Source organism: Lagopus leucura, unplaced genomic scaffold (assembly GCF_019238085.1).
Source record: "Lagopus leucura isolate 7727_CA_CO unplaced genomic scaffold, USGS_WTPT01 Super-Scaffold_100017, whole genome shotgun sequence".
Taxonomy (NCBI): Eukaryota; Metazoa; Chordata; class Aves; order Galliformes; family Phasianidae; genus Lagopus; species Lagopus leucura.
Genome location: NW_024962271.1, coordinates 1,674,012 through 1,697,563, shown reverse-complemented (window position 1 = coordinate 1,697,563; position 23,552 = coordinate 1,674,012). Strand labels below are relative to the sequence as shown.

Here is a 23,552-nt window from a genome sequence, read left to right as displayed (position 1 = left end):
TTCAAGTGTCTCGGTAGCAGCTGCAGCAGCAATATTTTCTGTCATATCAAATGCTGCAACTTTGATTTGCCTCTTTCCTCTGTGGCTTTTGCCGGGTAGTAGGCAGATAGGCTGTTGTAGGCAGCCCACTTTATTTATTGCTTTTTAAAAACGGGAGGGGAGAATGCAGAGGAAAAATAAAATCAGACCTTGCAAAAGGCTCCGTTCCCGTACTCTCTCCTGATAGATGTGTATTACTGTTAATGACTTACTATGTAGCCTTTCTCTTATTAAATGTAATAGATCCCCCTCTGCCAGAAAGCAGAGGAAAAAACACCCAGCCTTAAAAACACAGAGCTGCTAAAGCCCCGCTGCTGCTGTCTGTCAAAGCAAAGGGTCTCGCAGGGCTTTGACTTCTCAACACCTTCTGGTTGCTCTCTTTTCTTCTTGCTGCTGTTTCAGAGCTTACTTTTTGGAAGCTCTGGGGAGGTTTGCGAATCCTTTGTTGTCCAGCATAAATGCCTCTTTCTTTCTTTTGTCTTAGGAGCTTTGTAAACTCTTGCATTTAGTGATGGTGGCACTGGCACCCTGTGCTCTGAGTGGAGATAAAAGTTAATTCCTTTTTGACTGGTGACCGAGTGGTTTTGTTAACCCTTAGGGATTTGGTAGATTTTAGTGACAAAGTAGTGCTGGGATTCCTGAGTCTGTGCACTGGTGCTTGTGCAACTGCAATCTCCAGAAAGAATTTAATTTGCTTTTCCAAAATAGAAGAAAAATCAGAGAACGGTGAATGTTGGAAGAGCTCTGCTGCTGAGAGGAGGCACACCAAGGGTGCTTGTGTAAGTGAGCAGCAGTCATGTGAACTGTAACAGACAAGCTGTGGGTCTGGGTGGGCATACTTGAGTCCTGGCTGAGCCAGATTTGGAGGACAGGCACTGGTGGGTGGTTGAAGCTGCAAGGCAGTGAGGCACTCCGTGATCGGAGCTCATGTGAGCAAGCACAGAGGCATTTGGGTGGGCTCAGGGTTACAGTCCTGCTTCAGTGAGTGCAGTAAATGAAAGCAACTGCTTTTGGGCTGTAGGCACGGTGCCTGAATGTACTGGAGAAGAATGAGTTTGAGGTCCCAGAGCAGCATGGATGCGGAGTTTCTTGCAGGGCCACCCCAGCAGCTGGGGCTGGGGCTGTGTGTGTATGTAAGGGGGATCCCCAGCATGCAAGCTACTGCCCAGGGAAGGCTGAGAGCCTCTGGGATGAGCTAGGGGTGTGCAAAAGGCTTCTGCAGAGAAGTTGTTAAAGTGGGCTGACACCCAGACTGGGCAGACGGCAGGGCTGGCCATGGGAGGCAATATGTTTAGGGAGAGGGGGCACCTGGTGGTGGGGTAACCAGGGGGTACACCAAGCTGGTGCCCCTGACCTTGGGCTTGAGACCTGCTTGATGAACTGCAGTTTGGTTGGTATTCTCCGAGACTTGTCTTATTCTTATTTTTCTTTTCCTTTCAGTTTTCTTCAGCTTGAGTTTGGATTTTTTTTTTTTTTTTTTTTAAGGCCCCTTGTAGGAAAATGTTTATGATAGAGAGGGGGACAGACTTCTAAGACCTAGTAAACCACATAGCCCGTGTTTTTATTTTTTATTTTTAGTTTTAATACCAGTAATCACTTAAAATTTGACGAAGTGCAGAACCCTGGATTCTGCCAACAGTTTAACTCTGCACTCCATTGATAACTTTCAGCAGTACTTCAGAGTTGCTGTTCTTGCTAGGCTGAGGCAAGTCTGAGTACCCGCAGGGCTCAGCTTGTGGAGCTTTAGCATTGCTCTGTATTTAGGTGTTTAAACCACACCCCACTTTATTAGCATGTGCAGATTCATTTATCAATGCCTAGACATGGTAATTTAACACAGTTCCAAGTTCACTTTATGTATTGTGTCTAAGAGTAAATGAGTTGAGGAATGAATTAGTTGTAATAAGCAAATGTACATAAATCTGTCTTCAGGAGTGAGGATGCTGAGTGTTGACAGGTTACAGTACGAAGTGAAAACGATGACATTTTAGATAAAAAAGGGAATTACTGAAATGCTGCTCAGCTTTTCTCTTTGACACACCACATGCACAACTTGCATGTGACAGGAAAAGTAAACAGAAGAATGTGAGAAACAACATACTAAACAAATGCAGCCATCTGGCTGTATAGTAGTTGTAACACATTTTGGGATTTCTCATAAGTTTTCTTTTTTATTTTTTTTTTTCCTCAGTAGTAGCAATAATGATTGCTATAATACAGTGCTAGTGGAACAAGAAAAGCTCAATTTTGCTAAAATGATTTCTGAGCAATAGCAATCTAGTAATGCAATACTTTCTGTGGAAGCAGAGGATAGGAAGAACTTCATCTCAGAGTAATGATGACAAAGTTTACAGTGTACGAAAAAGTCTCAGAGATATCTGGTGAGATTTTGAGAGCATGAACTGAAAGTAATGGAGCATGAACTGAAAGTAATGGAATGTTTATGTGTTTCTGTTCTTCTGAGATATATATATATATTTAAACTGAAGGATGTAAAACTTGTAACTTCTGGTCTGTGTGTTTTTTAATCTGCATTTAATTCAGCTGTATTTGTTAAATCTAGAAAACTCGTCTTTACAAGCCATGAAAGGATAAAGATATTAATGGGGCATCAGTTTTTCACGTACACATGCTCAATGGGATGCATTGTTGATTAAAAATTGTATTAAACAGGTGGTTCATAAATATTTTTATTTATCAGAGGCTTAGCCAGCACTATTACTGACAGTTTGTCTGCGTTCACCAAGAGGAAAACTGAACATTAACTGGAGTAGTGGTGTAAGATATATGTTTCACACCTTTAATTCATGATCACCTGTAAAACTACAAAGCTTGTCTGTAGTATGCAGCTTTATTGATCTGAAGTTGGCAATCAAACAGAGTATCCTCTGGTAGTTTGTGCATTTCTCTATAAAACGTGCAGTTAACAGTAAATACATACAGATTTGTCAATCTGTTGAGTCAGGTTTGTTTTCTGTGTGTTTTCCCAAGGAATATTTCCTAAGGCCCATGTAGGATGTTTTTATTTTTCTAAAATGAAAGTTGCTCCGAGCTTTGTATGCTTTGTGCTTCATGCAGGCAGATGAATTCAACACAACATTTTTGAGTGAAGCTTGGACGAGGGGAGGAAAAGCTATTTTTGATGGCCTTAACTGTAACTGTGATGTTCTGCTGGGTGGTAATTAAGTGAATTGGGTAAAATGTGTAGATTTTACAAGCTTGTCTTTATAGCGAATAGAGAAGATTAGTCCTAAAACTGTCCACAAATGCACAGACCACACTGCTGCATTCTTAAGCTTTCATTTTTTCAAATTTCTCCAGAAGAGGGCTCCATGCACAGCCTGAAAGCTGACACAAAGGTACTGAAAGCAAAAGGAATTTACCAGCTTCATGAAAAAGGAAAATTCTTGCTCACAATGTCTCTTGGAATAACATTAATGATTATGCTGAAATTCAGACCAAATGTTTCCCCGTTGTACCTTATTGGTACTTACTTTAAGATTACTTATGATTGCAGAATTCCAGAGGAAAAGCATCCTGTTTCTGTTGTGCTGTATCTGAGTTGTTAGAAGGATAATTTTAGAAGCATTAGTGAAATTCCATTGCTGATTGTTATGTAAAATGCTTCGGTATTGTCGAGCGTTCTGCGAACAGGCCATCTCTTATTGGGTTGTGTAGTCAAAGATTTTCCTCTGCAGTATCTCATCCAAAAGATGATGTCTCCCAAGCACAGAACCATTCCAGCAGTCGTGCTCTACCATTTGTTAGATGGTGCCTTGGAGGGAAGGTTGGCCCCTGCTGAGTTAGTCTCGTGATGGGCAACGGCTCTAACCATTGAAAGCTGTTCTTACCCAGATCTGACCGGACTCCTTACTGCCAAACAAGGGGGATGTGCTATGATAGATGAGTGAAACTACTCGTGAAATTCTGTGAGTTATGGCATTACAATTAAACCTGCATTTCTACTTACTACTTAAGATGCTATTTTTCTATTCAAGAGGGAGTTCAGACAATGTATTTTGTTTCTGATAGTCAAAAATAGAAAAAATGTAGTTCTGTTGTATGCAATGTGTGCCCTAATCCATTGGAGGGTGTTGACTTGATCCTTAGTCATTTGTCAACTAAGAAATGAGCATTTCTAAAAGGTATCTCAGTAGTCTAGTGCAACAGGAGATATTAAATCTATGTAGATAGCAACTGTGGTGGCTATTCAAGAAGATGTTAAGCTCTGTCTTTCATTTTCTTCCTGTTAGTGACTAGATAAGTAGGCTTTTAACGTTTTATTAATATGTAGAGACAAGCTAGAAAACAGAGTTATTAATGTTGTACTCTTCTTGCATTACTGTGTGGAGGAACATCTCTTGCCTTTAGCTGCTGGGATGTACTTGCATGCGTGTGAAAGTTGTGGACTCAGACATCAGAGTCCCTAAGCCAGCATAAAACTTTTGGGAAGGAGAAGAGCTTTATCTCGGACTTGAGACAGAAATATGAGGTTAGTGAGTGGTGGTGGGGCTTCAGTCATTTCATAGAAATCCCTTCTTCCTTTCCTCTTTGACAGACACCAGCACCAAATCCACTTTCTTAGTGTATCTCTAGTATTCTAACCAGTGTGAAGAAAAAAAGACAATCTACCATGCGTGCTGAAGAGGAGACAGAGAGAAAGGAGGATAGGCCATGCTCAGAAGGCTAAGTGGGACATGCATGGTATTTGTAACTCTGGGTGATGCCAGATTTCTTGGTCACAGTTACACGGTTACACTGTGCCCTGCCCTGATCGCTAGATGAATGGCACTGTTCTCCTGGTGGGAGACTGCTTTTCTGTTACTTTGTGTGTCCTGCAGCTAGTAGATACAAATCAGTAGGATATTAAAAACTAAAGAGGAGTGGAAAAATAAGATTTGCTTTATTAACCACTGTTTCATTATTCAAAGGTCTTGGAAATTTGCCTCCTGCTTGTTTCAGTGTGGACTTGTGATGTGAACTGTATTCTCTACCAGGTGGAAAAATCAGATTCTTTAAAATCGTTACTGTTTTCTATGTAAGGTAGCCATTCCAGTGCTAACTTATTCAATATTCTACTATGTTTTGCATCATTAATTTTCCTCGCTTGAAAAAAAAAAAAAGGGGGGGGGGGGGGGGAATTTCAGATTTGGTTTGATGGAGCTGGTTGGAACAGACTAAAATAAGTATGTGCTATTAAGAGTGGGGAGGAGTGAATCTTTTCAGCACACAGCAGTCTATCAGTATCTCTAACCACTTGGAAAAGCTGATTAAAGTGTTTAAATAACTACTGATATCTGTGAACATCCATGTACGGATGTCTATTTTGCTATCTGTAAGGTGTTCTGCTTTTTAGGGAGCTGAACATCCACTCTCAAGCTTTTAAAGAGCTCAAATTTCAGCACTCAGATGCAGCTCTCTGGAATTCACAGGTTTCTAGAAAAGCTAATGTTTAATTTCCTGTTGGTAGTACAAGTATATATTTCCAAAAGCTAATGTCTGTGAGTAGTCAGGGCAGATGAACTTTGTGCATAATAAGGACTTAAAATGCTGAAAACCACAGGTTCTAGGCCATTAAGCTGTCACAGCACTTTTAATATGGTATGCAAAGAAATACTTAGAAAGATGGAGCAAATTACAGGTTTACATCTTCAGTTCAGGATATAAGATATGCCCACTTACAAATATTTAGGTTATACCTGTGAGATGTTTTCAGCTATTATTATTTGTGTCCTGAAAACTACTGTTGAAGGTTAGCCCTTGTTTCTCCTCTTGAGTTTTGTAGCGAGTGCTCCTTATCTGCTCCAATGCAAAGTCAGCAAGCTAAGCTGGAAACACAGGTGGAGGAGTATTGATGCTGTGCATTAATGGCAGTCTGCCACATGACTGAAAGAACAAATATCCGTGCCACAGATAGAGGGACGATGAATAACTTCAGTTTCAGTTCAATCCACAAAATCGTTGTTAGCACGTTAAGATTTGTTTCAATCACTACAGAGGAAAAGGTATTTTAGAGCATACTTAACACACTGATAATTGGCTCATCTGCTTTATAGTCAATCAATTTCTTTACATTATCTTGACGTAAGTTGGAATTGTAAGAAGGGTTTCTGCTCAAAGAGTTTTTAAGTAAGGTCTCTCTGAGCAGAGTCAAATGTAGGGGATTTTGAACCCATTTTGAATTGAATAAATGCTGGTGGCTTTCCCTGTAGCTTCCATAAAAAGGAAGAAATGAACTGCTATAAATTAATTTTCTTTATTTAAGATGGTCGTTAAAATGTAATAGGCGCACTTCAACTTTGAGCCAATTAGTGGTATCTTGAGGAACAGAGGAAGTCCTGGGAGCAGTGTTCCAAAAATCTGGAATTATTCCTAGAAAAACTCACAGGCTTTGAGTTCTTCTATTTCCAAATAAGGTACTGGCCATTTCTCTAGAGACACTCCTATGTTTTCCCTGGGGAACCACCTTTTATCAAGCAACAAACAGCTATATCAGAATGTGAGAGCTGAACAGAATACTCCTCTACAGTTGACAAAGCAGGAAATCTAGAGCATCTGGTACTTTGCTCTCTAAGTGAAAGGAAACAGAATTAGCCATTAGAATTGGATGGGTATTTCCCTCCCCATTAAATCCATTGTTTCTGAGCTTTGTTGGAGGAAGCTGAGCAACTCCAACCATGCTACGTGGCAGGAATGGCACTCAGCTCCAGGTTTGTGTCATTCTGTAGCTAGATAACTGGCCAAATTAAAAGGTGTTCAGTTTGACCTTCTGCCAACATATGATAACTGGCTTTGCATGTGCCAGGAAGTCCTGGATATTATCTGTCGTTCTTATCTAAGTGAAATGCAGAATGAAAAACCTGTGAGTGTATAGAAAAATGAGAATGAAATTAAAATAGAACTATACATAAAACTCAGTTTCTGGGTATTTATATTAGTCTACTATTTGAAGATGGTATTTGGTGTCAGGCTAAGTGGTTTTATTCTCTTTGAAAATGTCTTGTTGTCATAATTCATGATCTGATTGAACTAACCAGACTATGAACTCCATTAATCTTGGCTTATGAATATCGATAATCCTGTTAATTTACTAATACAGAACTCTGATCTGAATACCAAAGCAGTTAGAACACACTCAATCACCAGAATACCACTGCAGGAGATATTATGCAGTGGGTCAAAGATGTAAGATGGTCCTTTGTATGGGAACTGCTGAGTCACGGCCTGAACCTCTGATTGATCACCTGAGGTGAGCCATGAGTCAGCCAGAGGAGCACAGCTGAAGGCAATTCACCTGTGCTGCCGGAAGGGGTGGAGCCAGGCTCCAGCCCTCCTAGACCTATTTAAGAGCTGGCTACCAGAGGGGAAGGATCTCTCCGGGAGATCCCCTCTTTTGGTGTCTTCTAGTGAGCTCAACCCAAGGGTAAGCTCTTCCACTTATTCTCTTTTTGTTATCGTTGTCTGCTTTGCCTTACTCTCTTGATTATATTGCGATTATAACATCTTGGTTATACAGTCCTTAAAGCCCAGCAGTAATGGGATGTACACCTTTATACACCCATTAACTGGGTGTAACTGTTGTTCTGAAATAGATTAGGGCCTGACATTTGCTTCTATTTACGGAACCATTATTTTCTTCTGATCTTTTAAATTAAAAGATGTCATTTAGAAATGATCATGCAGAATGCAGTCTCCAGTTTTAAATGTCATTAGTAGTAGTTCCTAATTGTCGTATCTATGAAGTTTGGTTATCGCTGCAGAAATGCATCGTTCTGTGTGTTGGGAATACTGATTACTGCAATCTGGCAAACAGCTTTTTAGATGATGATTTCAGACACAACACGCTACTGGAAAATAAGGTTGCTAGGAATAAAGCATGGAATACTGCATTGTGTGCGAATTACTTCTCTTGCACATCCCTTCAGCATTGAGTTTGCAATGGCAGATTACTGTTGTGCACACTAACACAGGAAAAGGTCTTTGGCAGGCATGGATTGATTGCATTGCCCTGCTTTGTGTCATCCAGGTGAAGGATGGTTAGCATTGATACCATGTGCATTTCTACTGTCTTTGTATTGGTAGCTTACATGGCTCCTATTACTGTTATATCTGAGCACCCTGCAAATAGTAATGAATTTATCCTTGCTTCCCTAAAATAAATGTTGAGTTATGACAGGAACATTATTCTGAAATGGGAGACATCCTCCAACATCTGCCTGTTCCAATGACTTTAGTTCTATTATCTTAGTTGAGTAATGATGCAGGCTGCTGTCATTTTTGCTGCTGGTGTTGATTCAGAAGTGACAGTTCATTGTGCTATTGAAAGATTAATTCTGATTGGAGGGAGCCTGGAATAAATTCAGTCTTTAGGCCAATCAGCAACTGGTGTTCATGATATTATTTTAATAACCCTGCTCAACTCTCAAGAATATAATTAGTTATGATTTGCCAAAGAACTGTCTATCTCTATACAGCTTATATTTTTGCATACAGAGGAGCTATAAAAAGAAAGTGTTTAGCTAACCATAACTGCACAGAGTTGTCCTAAGCGTAAGGAAAATATGTACTTGCTTATCAGTAGAGCTTACATGATGGCTGCTGGCAAAACCCTCCATTGGAACAGGAGGGGATGGGGCCAGCAGTGGGTTTGGGTAGATGTCAGACAATGTACATACAGCTGTGCTTCTAATGCTTGGGTACAGGAAAAGTGTCAGATATTTCCACCCCAATGTGAGACATCGTCTCAAAGGTGGAGTATTTTCCACCTCAGCCATGTCTGTTCCAGTCTGATATGATATCAACATGATATCACTGCGATATCATGGGAACACTGTCTTTCCTTCCTTCCACATACTAGAGTGGCAGAGCTGCCAGAAGCCTATGTTGCTCTTGGAGGCAATGAGCTGTGTTGTCATGGCTGTTCCAATTCTATGCCTACCTGCTGAAAGCATGATGTTGCTGTCCTAAAATCTCACTGGGTTTTTTTGGATTGAGGGGAGGCACTCTTTCTTGCAAGCCCAAAATATGAGAAACTGTAGACTTGTTTGGTCTATTATGTTTGGTCTATATATGTTCTCTGACTGTGGAACAACCACCTCCTCCTGTTTGATAACGTTCTTCTGAAATAAGGATGCAATCTTTTCACATTGGCTTCGAAGAATGTAATTTTCAAAGCATTTGTTCTTTCACAAGCATAAAAGCAGAGAACCTGTTTCTTATTTACTGTGTGTGGGTACTAAACATTGATTATGGGTGGCTGAAGGAATATGGCTCAAATAGAAACAGACTGGGTTGTCTGCCAGAACTCAAACTTGAACAAAGCTGCTTTTCAAACTTGTTCTTGACTTCTGGTTTCTGTATGAGAAAGAAAAAAGTGATCACACACAGCATGAGCAGTTCTCACTGCCTTACCTCCAGGCTGGCTGGAAGCACCAGCACACCTGTAATTTCCTTCTTTGATTACTTTTCTCTGTTCTACTTTGTTCACAAAAAAAAAAAAAAATAAAAAATAAAAAATCAGGTAGTCTGAGTGCTTTTAGTTTTTGTTCTTTTTTTTTTTTTTTTTTCTTCTAGAACTTCTGGTGGTGGAAGCATTTAAAGGATGAATAATTCACACAACATTGTTTTAACTTGTTGCCTAGATGAGCATCAGCAGGCTCTTTTTGGAAACTTACTCCCTGTTCTTTCTTTCTTCTTTTTTTAATCTTTATGCTTATAGAACTCACCTATAGATGAGACTTTTTCTTTAGTGGCAGTTCAGAAGATGATGGGTTTCCCTGCAGCATGAGGAAAAACAGATGCACCTAAGCAAAGTCACATTCCTTTAGCATCTTAAATAGGTTCTGTTTTTTTTTTTCCACTGGGTAAACTTCAGATTGCCTAGAGATAGTGCAGCATTTAACTGCAATCTTTCACTGATGTAGGTAGATAGGCAACTGCACGCATTATACTATCAATAGTTGTGTACTAACCTCTCGCATTTCTTGGTAAGTTCAGATGCACCAAGCAAATAAACAAAAAATCCCATAATCTTCTGCCACTGAAGCATTGCCTGGGCCACAGACCTCTTAAAACTCTCCTCCTTTCTGTAAGGCATTCTAGTTCTAGCTGCACTTGGTGGTTGGAGGGAAGTATTGAATTTACCTGTCCTGGTAATGGTTTTAAGCTGCTGGTCTCTTGAAGAGCCCGAAGTGCTGGGTTGTTATGTAGTAATAAACTTGCTGATATAGCTGCTGAATTTCTTGCCCCATTCCTTGGTTGAAGAATATGAGAACAAGGATCAAACCTTACCACTCCAGCTGGAAGGGAAAACAAAAGAAGGATAAAGGGGGGATGGGGAGGAAAGAATGTAATGTCCTGTAATTTGTTCACAGCTGTTAGCATTTAGAAAATATGTTTGTCATGCAGTTAACAGACATACACTGGAATAGAGAGTGACTCCGTGTTTAAATGAAGATATGGAAATTCAGTAGTCCTACATGTTAGTTTAGGCTGACACTTGTATTCAGTGCTTTTGCTTCTGTCTGTTGTCAGCAACAAGAAACAGTGGTGCTGGTGCTTTCTTTTATGCACTTTTGTCATATGTATTACATGCTAATTTACAAGAGGCAGGAAATCTAATCCCTTGATAACTCTGTATCTTTTCCCTGGCTCTAAGCATTCATTAGCTGCCAGGCCACAGAATTCGTCTCTTCTACATTTTATGTTTTGGTGGGACTTCTTTATTTTTGTTTGCTGCATGCTTTGTCTTAATGGACAATATTTTTGTCTGCTTGTTTAGCGTTGTTGTGCTCATGGTCATTAAATCCATTCTGATTCTCTGAGAAACTTTTTACAAGTGTAGGTGAAATAAAGCCTAGGCAATGCGTTTCCTTTAATTGACTACTTGGATGGGGAGAGAGTGGGAAAGGAGAGAACAGCAAGCTGAATGGAGATGAGATGTGAGGCTAAAGCAGTCTTCATTGCAGGACAGCACCTTGGAGTTTCTCCTTAAACTGTTTGCATATCACTTCTTTTAGAGTCTGAAAAGATTTTATGTATACTAGGTCACTTCCCAGGTGTCACATGTAACACAAGCATACTTTTTAACTGAATACCAATAGAAATAAATGTGTTCTAGAGAGACTTGGGAGAGTTCAGCTCTTATGGTTTCTGGCATTATGAGGAGAGCCAATTCCCAGAACAAGCTAAGAGTAGGCAGTGCCTTGCTGAAATGAGTATTACAGACCAGCAATTATGAGAGAAGTACTCTGATGTTCTGTGAGACAGGCTTAGATATTATGGCATTTTTATCCTTCTCCACCATTCCTTCACCTTTGTTAATAATTTTGCAGTTCCATGCCATTTTATGTATCTTCTGACATCTTTTGGAGGTCAGCTGCAGAGTAAAGATTAAAGAGAAAAGAGCATGACTTTTGGCATGTTTGCTAACTAGCCATAACGTTTCTGCAGGTTGTTTTGTCCTTAAAATGGAACAACTCTCCCCTGACAACTGAACGTACAATTCATGTACAATAGGTCTGTTTCTGACATTGTATTTCTGTGGTGTTGCATGACTCATGATTCATGTGAAGTGCAAGAGAACACAGTGTAAATACATTTGACATTTTAAAATACTTGAAATTATAGGGAGAAAAAAGTTACTCAAAACATGTGCAAGAAAAACTGCAAAGATTGCGAGCAAACTAACATTCTTACTCCTGCTTGGCAGCCTTGGTAGCACAGGGGCTTCTGAAACTGAGGCCTATTGTACAGGATGATGTGAGTTGACGTGGAAACCTACTGGAGTAGAGGTTCAAGTCAGCTCTGATTTTCTCTAGGTCAGTGACTGTAGCTCAGTTCTGCTGCATCCAAAAAATCTTTACTGTTTGATGCCTGTGTAACCAGAATGCTGGTCTTGATTTGCTTGCCTGATGGAAGGAGGCTGTCTTCAAGTGTAGGTATCACTGCAACTGTCACTTAATATCAGTGGTACTAATACAGAAGTAAGACCCGTGGAAAGGTTCCTCCACAATCTCTAGACTGAAGTTGTGTGTGTTGCACAGGGGTGGTGCAGGGCCCTGACTTGTTGAGCTGTGGCTGGGAGCTCTGTCTTGCTCCCAAGCTAGCTGACAGTCTTGCTTAGCTTGGGTGCCACCTCCCCTTCATACTGCTCTGGGCAGCTTTAAAAAGCAACTAATTCCGTGGGCTCTGTATGGTGTCAATGTCTCTGCCCAGCTAGTGGTGCAGAGGATCCCCAGCAGGGCGCTGCCTTGCCCTGAGCTAACCCGTCCTGGAAGGGCTGGGTTTTTTAAAATAGCATAGTGGCTGAGTCAGGGGCATGCCAGGCCTGTTATGCTGCTGCTCCTCATGCCGTGACTGATGCTGAGGAATGTGTGGGGTTCTCAGTATGGCTCAAAATATGATGGGAACAGAAGATTCTCCCTCCTCTTCCTCGTAAAACTGTTTCTGATTTGTGAGCACATTCCTTTGTTTTAGAAGCAGAGGAAGTACACACAGTACATCTTTTCCAGCCTGTAAGCAAGAGGCGTACACAGTGTGCAGAGCTTTGTGCCAGGCTCTGGGGGTGGGGGACAGGTTTTAGACTGAGAAGGGTACATTTTTTTCTTAAGCCTCTTCGAGGGAGGGAGAGAAGGCCATGCAGCAACTGGAGTAGAGGATACATCTCCAGTATGGCGTTTCTATGCCTACTTTTGTGACCTGCGTACTAGAATTAGGATATCTTTCTAGGGTCAGAAGCTGGTAAAATGAAAACAGTGTTCCTTCTTGATTTATTTGTAGTACCCTTCTGCCTCACATATACTGGTCAAGCTCAGTGCAGCAGGGAGAAAAATTTTTTGCTTTCCAGCCCACTTTCTTATTTCTTGGTTCACTGTGGGTGTGGTTACATTAAATTTTTTAATAGCACATCTTCAACAGTCCACTTATATAATAACCAACTCGCCTTTTAATTTGCCCTTCTTCCATATATTGTTGTGAATCAGTGAACTACCTGATCAGCTGTGTTTGTACCTGTATACAAATCTCTGCTTTTGTTCAGTGCTATTGGCAACACTTCTTGCTGAAAGGGAGGCAAGAGAGTGTGACTGCAGTGGGTATCCTTCAAGCAAGGAGTCTCTTGGTATTTATTCATAGTAACTCTTTGTTGCAAATATTTAATTATACTCTGGATAACCAGTACAATATCAAACTTGCCATCTTTTGCAGATGAGGTTTTAACTGCTGCTTTCAGAGCTGCACTTCTCTTTGCTTAGTCTCTTCCTAACTCAAGGCAACTTATCTGTGTAACAGCCCAACTTTGACTGGACAGATGTAGGACAAGGAGCTTTCTTAAGAAATAGCTGTGGCTTAGGTTGGGAGCTGCAAGCTTTGCCTTTTCCCTTGCCCAGCAATTGTCCCTGTGAACTTTGTTTTTTAGAGCTTCTCCAGGCTGTGCTGCTTCACCAGGAATCTGGACTGCAAAACAGTGCCTTTTCCCACCAGCTGTGAGCACAAGGCTGCCCCTTGGCTTGAGTAGAAGTTTGGGGTTAGCCTTGTCCCATTACCAAATATAGCATAAGTCTTGCTGACAAGGTTTCCAGGCAGCTGTGGTCGCGGTTGCGGTGTCTAAGCTGTGAATGTGGCTGTGTGACAGAAGTGATTTCTGATTGTGGTGCTTATCCCTGAAGCACAAACACAAGCAAACCCAGAGGAGGGCTCATTCTTGCTCCATCCCTAGCTGTGTTTCCATGTGGATCAAGGTGCTGCTTGACGTGTGGTGCTGGTTGGTAACCCTGGAGGGTTAGAACACACTTCTGGAACCAAAGGTGGCTGCTGGCCATGGAAGAGGTAACTGTACTCACAGCACTTGAAACTTTGGGTTTTTTTCCTCTTAACAGCCTCATCCTTCTTGAGCATCTTGATTTCAAGTGTCTGTTGAAGCACTGTAAACAGATTTCCTTCAGTTCTGCTGCACTACATGCTGTGTTGCAATACATTTTGTCTACTTTAAAGCTGTTAGTGATTCATTAATTTACAGTTCCAAAAACCAATTCCAAAGGGATCACTCATCTCCCAAGAGCGGTGAAGATATTTTCAGGCTGGCTACACAGTGCTATGGCAATGTTTTTGAATTTTGCCTGGTTCAAATCATGTGGCAGTGATACCACCAAAGGCTGCCAATTCAATGGAGGATTGCACACAGATTCCATGGGTGGGAAACTGCAATATTATTAGACACGGCTAAGAATAGTTCCTCTTAACTTTTGAAATGTCAGAACGGTCTTGTAAGTGCACTTTGGAAAGTCTTAACCCTTTGCTTGCTGCCTGTAACATTCCCTAATGTGTCCAACATTAAACCGTGTCAGTAATACAAAAAGGAAGCACACTGCAAACTAAAAGTGTCCACATATATCTCTCTGCGAATGGGCTTGTGTGGAGATCTCAGGGTTGCAGCATCAGCATGGGGACCTGTGGCTGTTGTGTGTTTGTATAATGATTAAAAAGATAATGCTCCTATCCAGGGGTTTGTGAGGCAATTAGCATGCCTCTGCCTAGTTTTCTCTATTTGCAAAGGGCTTTGATTCTTAATAGTAAGAAGCCCCTCTAGAGTAGAATTTAAAATAAAGAGTGTGCCAAGATGGCCAGCTACCATCTGTCAGACCCTCCTGGAATGAGATCTGCAGGGCTGCCAGAGGTTGAGTAAACTTGCCAGGCTGATTGCACTGCTGCTTGGTCTGATGGCAGGGAACAACAACTCTGCTTTGCAGGGAACTTCACAAGATTTCACGAGTTGCTTTATAAACCATGGGAAACCAAAAGTAATCGAAGACTCTAAATGCTCTGTGAAACTAAGTTAATGCTATTTCTTACAGTGGACATTTATTTCATTTTGCTCTCTAGCACATCCAGCCAGTACCAGCAGTGTGTCTCCAGCTGCAGGATTTACTGTAAGATTTTTGTGGACTGCTGGAGGCCAATCAGAAAGAGATTTTAATATCTTGGCTCCAGAGAGACAGAAGCAGATAAATGAGAAACTGCAAAAACAAGTCCTTAGTCAAAAGGTGCTAGCATTTGGAAGAGTTAGAAATTAAGCCATGAGCTTTTCTGTCCTTTCGAGGATATAACTGAGAGCACAGCTCAGAGTTGGATGAGCTGAGATTCAAAGAGTTGCTGGACACTGTTCTCCTCTGGTGGCTGGCTTAATGGGGAGGTGCTTGCATCTTGCAAAATCCAAGCTGGATAGGATTTGCATGAAGACTGGCCCTGGGGTGGATTGCAGTGCAAAAACAGGGAAAGACAGGGACTTATTCTGGGACTGCCTCTTCTAAATCGCATTTTATAGCTATTTCTTATAGTTAAGTGTACCTAGTGGATGAATTTTCCAAGGCAGAACTGCACTGCTGGCTGTTAGGAAAACCATAAGGAAGGGACCTTCCTTTTTTTAGGCTACTGAATCACTGACTTTTGTTTTCTCAACTTCTTTGTGAAGTTAGTTATCAAAAGGGAAGGTTACTCCTTCCCTATCAAGGAAGGGATAAACTTCAAGTATAAAGCAACAGAAGTAGCTCATGCAGACCTATGGGAAGCCTTTAGCAAAAGAGGCAGTTGCAGCTTGGGAGCCCCACATCACCTGTCAGTGCTCATTGTCCCTGGTGCTGAGGGCCCTGAGCAGCATGCTTTGTTGGGGGGGAAAGCCTTGCGAAGAGTCTTGCACTGTTTCTGTGCATTAGAACAACTGAAACTTTAATTGCAGTAAATAGATTGATTTTATTTTATTTATTTTTTTTTTTTTAGAATTAAGATGCATCTACTTCATTTCTGCAGCCTATCTTACTGCTGACATTTAATCCTTGCCTTAAAGATAGGTTGCAGTCATCTTGTGACAATGAAGATGTATTTTTAGCATGCTTGGGGAATTATAGTTAACAGAATGACTTCACCCGAAGGGGAAGCTTTGCTTTTATCATTTTGTTCTTGTTCAATAATCTGAAATACATTGTTGACATCCATGCTGTACTGAAAGTAAAATAACACGGAGATCAATGTGTTTTGAAGAATATTTTCCTTCTTCCTGTCTAGTTTTGTCTTGTCTTTTTTCTTTTATTTCTTTGGGAACGCTCAATCATTTTCTTTGCTTGACAACTTAAATTAAGAGCTTGTAAGCTTTTAAAGTGAGTTGCATGATTACAAATCTGAGAATAAAAGCAGAAAAGATTTCTCATGTTACCCGTCCCCTTGTTTCTTCTACACTTACTCTATACCCTCTGCTCACCAAATTATGATCATCAGACACTGAAAAATATTTTATATGGTGATCAGTGTGAGACCTGCAGATGGGCTGCTGGTTTCTGTCTGAGCTGCTCTTTATCGTTGCTGGACAGGCCTCATCTTGCACAGGCTTACTAAAATCATCAGGCTGTGCTCCCTTTTAAGGTCACCCTCCTTTGTTACCTTCATAGGTATTTATGAGCAAAGATATTTGGGAATCATAGAACAAAAATGTAGGTATTCTTAGCAATACATTGTGGAACCACTCAGTAGCACATGTGGCAATTGCTGGATGCATGTTTCTGTCATGTTCTAAGCTTCTAAAGAATGAGGTCCCCGTGTCTCCATGTGCTGCCTGCAGGAGAGATGTGATCAAAGGAAGGAGTGGAGGTGGTCTGCTAGAAATGCTTCTCTCCTTCTACAAGAAAGAACAAATTACTACAGTTTTCTCTTTCTTCAGAACGTGTTCACCTACCTGCTTCTAAGCTCAGACAACAACTCAGTGAAGTGGTGGGGCAGAGACTACATTCTTTTCTCTCTTGCAGCTCAAGGTGCTTTCCAAGGCACTCTTGGCTGCAGTTTGCTGTTTCCCCTGATGTGGTCCAAGGGAGGAATGAGTGGGAAGTGTTGGCTGCCCAGACTTCCCTGCATGAACACGTTGGTGGTCTTCTGTCTGTCTATAGCATCCTGTGCAGCCTTGAAATATACAATAATTTAGGGTTTGGAGGGAAATACGAACTAGAAATCATGCATCAAATAATTTGCTGCTGAATACTGCAAATGGATTTTGTTGATAGCAAGCTTTGAAGCAGAGCTTAAAGCTAACAGCTAAGAATTAGTTATTTGGGTTATCTATCAGGCTTCAGTATGTGAAACACTCAGTAAGAAACAGTAATAATGGCCTACATGGGGGTTAAATATTTAAGTAGGAATTTACATTTATGGCAGTCATATGCATATATTAGTTTAATACTAACATTTTTTACTTAGACTTCTTTGTATTTGAAGGAATGCAGCATTTAAATTGCAAGACTAAAAATCAAGCATTGCTTTACAAAATTGTCATCTTTTTGGCATTATACTTGAGAGTGATAATTCTGATGTTTCCAAAAATTCCAGATATGTATCTGTCATGTATCAGTAACAGATAAGGATTTTATTTTCTGCTTTTAATATTTATGGTATCAACAGAAGATAGAAATCAGATTTGCTTTCTCTGAGGAGTCTTTACAATTCAATTAAGCTGGCATTTTGTATACAAAACTGATTTGGAAGAGGGTAAGCCTCCCAGGCTTTTAGGGAATATACATGTCTAAATGTCCTTGCTATTCTCATAACTAATTGTTGAAAGCTATAAACCTATTCAAAATATTATCTGAGCACTAAAAACCTTCTCAGCATTAGTAAAATGCATTCAAAAGAAATAAATAAAGAGCACTTTTTGTGCAGTGTCTGCTCTCAAGGACAAACAACCTCATTAGCTGCCCTGCCTGAAATGTACACGATTGCATTTCTGCTTACTAAGGCACGGCAAATTGCAGAATTCCAGTTTGAGTTTTGGAATCTGAAAGATGAGGGTGGTGGAGCATTTTATGGTTGAGAGGTGAAATGAAATGTGAAGGTACTCCAATTATGTGAATGCTGTGTGTGTGTATATATGTGTGTTCGTGTAGAGATGTGCATGTGAAGGTGTACCTGAATATTGCCTGTAGGATCATACCCACAGTGTAGATCAGGAAAAATGAAAGGTGAATTTCATGGCTTTTGTCACACTGCGGTGGCTTTTCTTCATCCCAACACTAATAGTTGTAGCTTTTTTTTCCCCCTCTTAACTTATGCCTTAAGATTGGAGTTTCACTTCAAGTTCCACTAAATGAAGTCTTAGATCTTTGTATAAAACCCAGTCAGATCATGGGATGACTTTGTTCTTACGTTTTGAATTTGTCTATTCTTGAACACAAGCTCTCATCCCTGGTATGAAAGCAAGTGCTCAAATGAGTCGTTTTGAAGAGCAGGGATGGTGTCTTTCTGAGCCTTCAGGGCAGCATAAGCCAGCCATGTAGCAGACTTGTATGAAATTAACTAACTTAAACTCACAGTGGAAGTGTTTGTAAGGAAAAGGCAACAGCAAGGCAGGTATGTGTGTATAGCAGTTTGTAGATCTGGTCTATGAGGGGTACAAATAAAGACTCACCATGCTGGGTAGCCTTTAAAGTGCTTGACTGTTGTCTTAACAGAGCACTGTTTTGGTCCATGCAGGTTCCTCCCTTCCTGTACAGTTCTAGCAGATCGTAGCTGATATTCCTCTGCACAAGTGTTCCCTGCTTACACATGCAGGGTTACAGAGGGAGTTCTTGTTTGACCAAGCACAAATCATGGAAGTGAGAGTCAACAGTATTTGGGCCCACACAAACCAAAGCGAGTGACACTTCAAGATTTTTTGGAAATATTTGCACCAAGGGAGTATGGATCAGAAATGCGAAAAAGAGACCAAAATGGAAGTGTTAAAATATTTGCAGACCTTAGAGATGCATCAGAACAACTATGTGCAGATCACAAAGTGCTGCTTTCGTTTCCCCTGCGGTGAGATGTTATAACAGAGACTGGCATGTAGAGGAGGAAACAGAACGTAGTTTCTTTTCCTCCTGTTTAAATACAGTGACATGTCCTAATTTAGACCTAATTTTCATTCCTGTAACATTACTTGTAATAACGTCTAAAGTCCTCAGAATTAATTCGGCTGGAAAAATTCCAGAAGGACTTTCAATTTTTCTCATTAAAAACATTATAGATGTCTTAATTAGGCTCTGTTATTAATGGTAATATTACTCAATTTAGAACTACACACTTAAGACGTGGTTACCTCTAGCGTGATTAGTCAGAGAAGCTCTGCTACGCAAGGATGCACACTGGAATTTTGAACAGTGAAATATTTAGAGCCAGATGCTCAGCTGTGTAAATGGTGTGGCTATTGCGACCTCAGAGAAGCGAGGCTGGGATGCTTTAACTCAGAGTTAGATATCTGTTTATAAATAATGGTTTCTGGCTGATCTCCCTTCTCCTTTCTCCTTTTCCTTTCTAGTGTTTGTTCTTTTTTTCTCTCCAAATTATGTGCTTTGGGTACAATTTATGCAGTAGTGCATGCACACTTAAGTATAAACTGTTTAACTGCTGGAGTTAAACTGGAGCCACTGCACACTTGTATTTCTTTTTCCTCATGTGGTTCCATGGGTGCTCTCATAAGCAAATCAACTCAACGCTTTACTTGATGAGAACCTTCTGCTGCTATGTGCTAGGGTAGCATTAGGTGGGCTATTTAATTTCCTAGCCAAGGTGCAGCTTGATACAAACCCCTAGAGTAATCTGTGGATCAGCTAATGTGCATATTTTCCTGTTAGAAGATTGGAAGGAGCTATTTAGATTTTTCTATATTTGTGCGTGGCTTCATTGATACAGAAGAATCCACAACAATTTTTCAGTTCCATAATTACTGGCTGTCACTCCTATTTGACGTTACGTCTGTTTATTGCAGTGGTGAATGGGGAGGGATGTTGGCTGCACTGGCTGTCGTGTGCTGCCCTGTGACTTCAGCTTGGGGAGCCTGCACAAAATCAAGTGTGTAGTTTCTGTTCACCATCAGGGTACAGCACTTCATATATTAAAAACAAACAAAAAACGGAACCGAATGATGACAACAAAAATCCCGCTCCCCTGCTCCTCCCATCAGCACCAAGCAAACAAAAACCCAGCCCATGGCAACAAACATTGCAGCCTTTTAAGTGATTTGGAAATCGAGTTCTAAATGCAATTGAATGCAATACTTCAAACTTTTGTATGCTCTGTTAGTTAATCATTCCAACCTTTAGATTCAGAGTGCTTCCAGTGCATAAAATGTCCTTATCTGTGTGCAAGTTCATCTGTGTGGCAGAAAAAGATGATCCTGACGTGGGTTTGGATTTGAGGCTTGTGTCCTCTTGCAGGCAGTTTAACCATGAAATGAATGCTTACCATGCATTTAGGTTAAGATGGACAGATGTGTTTGAGGCTGTTAGAGCAAAAGGCATCTGGATATATAATTATTGTATGGGATAATACTGAAATCTCAGAATGGTACAGACATTTGCATCTGTTCACTGATGTATACAGTGACGAGCTATTTGGGGTAGTGGGGTGGTGAAGCTTAAAAGGAACTTAATGGCTTTTCCTTTAATAAATCATTTGACTATAGTAGTGTCACCTTTTATTAGCTGGTAATTTTGTAAAAGTTAAAATTGAGCATAATGTTGCATATAATTCTAGAACATCTGGTAGCAATATCTAGTAGCATCTGCTTAGTACCTGAAATATAAACAAAACATGATTTTACCCATAGTTGTCAGAATTAATTTTCCTGGAAGTACTGGCTTTGTAGGTGCACCAGGAAACAGGCCTGGTCAGAAGAAAGGGTGAGTTGAAGACAAGCTACTGTTCAAAATGTACGTAGATCAAAGGAGTGAGTAAAATCTTTTGGATTAGGAAAAGTGGTGTATTTATATTAAAAAACAAACGAAAAACAACCCTGAAATAAAATGAGAAGTTTAAAAGAATTCCTAAAATGAATCATAGTCCTTCAATACACCAATGCTTTGGTTCGGGTGTGCATGTTGTTAGCACAGCCTTAACAAATCACAGAACTTCTTGTCATTCCCTACTCCTATATGGGAAATTTTCCAGCACTTTGAGTGCACTGATGTGCATATAATTACATTTCTGTTCTTTGAGCACCAGAAGAAAAACAATAAACAAAAAATTGAAAATGAGATAAAACTGAGGTGACAACAGTATTTTTCTTCTCAGCAGTGCGCTTCTTTTACTGACCTGTTCTAATTTGACGATGCAGCCTACGCGTTTCCTTTGAATCTCACGTGGGCTGCAGAGCAAACACTGTTGGGTTGTACGGTTTGCCTTGCAACCTGTAATACCACCCAGATGCCCTCAGTTCTCAAGTTTCACATCTCAGGCTTTCTCTTTCTGTCCCAGGGCACTGGATACATTTTTTCACTGAGGATGAGATGAGGTACCTGCTCAGGCTTCCCTTGACATGGAGAATGTCACTGTTTATGACAGGCGTATTACTCGTTCTAGGGTATTGCAGACATCCCTAGCAATAGGAACAATCATCTGTGGCAGAGCTGGATGTACACAGTGAAGTATCAGTTCATTTGATGTCTTTATAAACTGTTCCTTTTAAATTTGCTCCTGTGAGTAGAACTGTTAGTGAAAATAACCTGACTTGTAGCAGATCCTGATCATTCCAAAGTCAATGATGGAATTTATACAGCTGCAGACTCGGATCTCAGAAGCATTGCAGAGCACTGAAGAGCTACACGTGGCATTCACATCTTTTCAGTCTCTTCTTCACCTCCTCGCTGATTCCTCTGGGGTGCGAATTCCATTTAAGGCACCAATATTCTAGCAATCCATTTATCCACTGGTGTTTAAGCTGTGCCTGTACTGAATGATATCACTTCAAGGATAGAATAATGTTGAAGATATCTGACACATGAATAGATTTTCTCACTCTGTATTCACAATAAGGTTTCCTGACGAGGGCAAACAGTTAACTGTGATGCTGGCTGGCTGTTTTTTCATTTCACTTCCTAGTAAGGACACAAGAGGACTCTTTAAGAACACGAGCACAATGAAGTTTATTTCTGTCTGGAGCATTGGTTTTCTTTTGATGTTTGTTTATTTCCTGCAGTGATTAAAAGTCACCCTTCCGGCAACTTCATCTGTGCCTACCATGAGTCCAAATATATTTGTTGCAGCATAAGATGATCTGTGGCTGTGTAGACACATTTAGGCATGTTCAACCAGAAAAATTCCTTCTTATTTTCTCTTAAAGTGACAATTTTGATGGTTGATTCAGGAGCTTTTTACCTGTAAATTTCCATCAGAATAAGGAAGTTCAAGTGCAAATAACTTCTAATTATAGCCCCATGCTGTAGGGGGATGCTAAATATCAGCAATTTTGAATGGTAATTCATTATGGATGACATTCTAATTCCCTGTAGGATGATTGTTAAACTCCCTTGGCCTCACTATGCCGGGATTTCACCTTAAGCCTATTACCTAAAAACAAAATGATGATACTTGAATTCTTATTTAATCTAATTCATCTTAATCTAATCAATTGCTTAACAATTCTGTATGACATCTTATTCTGAAGACTAGGAAGTTCACCACAACTATGACCTAAATCTTGTCATTTTGAATGCATGTGTAAAATACACAAGCTCTTGTATTGTTCTTGTGTTCATTTCAAGGTGTTTGCAGGATCTCAAGCAAGAGGTTTCTCTTGCTGTGGAATCTTAGTGGTTTGGTATACAATGCTCTTTCAAATAACAAATGCAACAACATCACCAGGACAGAGCTGCTGCAGCTTGAACAGGAGTTTTTCGCCCACATTGACAAATTAGAGTCCCCTCTTGAGAAGGAGAAAAGCATGGATTTGAGCCTTCTTTAGATGGAAGATGAAACAGATTGTGAATAAATTCTCTTGGTGTTAGACAAGGAAAGTAAAGAGGACATGAAAACATTACCTTGTTATCTTCCTGTGTCACTTGAAAAGGCTGATCCTCTGTCAGAGAAGGGCTGGGTTATAATAAAAGGAGAAATTAATTCATGGGTATTAAGTCTACTAAGACTCCCCAGATAAAAGTTACGTCTTCCAGCAACTCTTAAGCTGTCATTAGCTATTCACATACATGCTTAGGACTGTGTCACAAATCAACTACCTTGCTGTTGTGTGTGTCTACAGTATTAAATCCTCTTACTCTGCGTGAAGAATGCCTGTTGGGAATAGTTCCTGTCCAGTGCTAATTCCCAAACGTGCCAAGGAGCAGTCAGGGGTAGGAGCTGGGATAATCTGAGAGCTCTTGCAGAGCACCAGCTGTCTGCAAGCATTTGTCCACTGTGGTTTTTTATTCCCTTTTATTCCCTTTTTTTTATGTACTGGGTCTTCTGGACTGCAGTTGTCCCTGACATTCCCCATGTGAGGAACAGCACAAATGCCTTGGAGACTCCCACGTTCTGGGGCGGTGAATCTGGAACTCATAAGGCTGTAACCTTTCCAGTTCTTTGTAACCAATAACCCTATGAAAAGGCAATGGTTGTTTCTGCATGGGCTGTTTAACCTCAAGCCTGCAAGAGAAACAGGTTAAGATGGCAAAGATTTATTTCACCTAGGGCATGCGTGCCAAGTGTCATCATGTCAAATTTTTTCT

At 40.5% G+C, this 23,552-nt stretch overlaps 1 protein-coding gene across 2 annotated transcripts in view; it reads left to right on the top strand.

Moving 5' to 3' along the window:
- The window catches only part of CDH13 (cadherin 13), a 433,519-nt gene that overhangs the window by 446 nt on the left and 409,521 nt on the right, over positions 1-23,552 (top strand). The gene's annotated exons all lie outside the window — the stretch shown is intronic.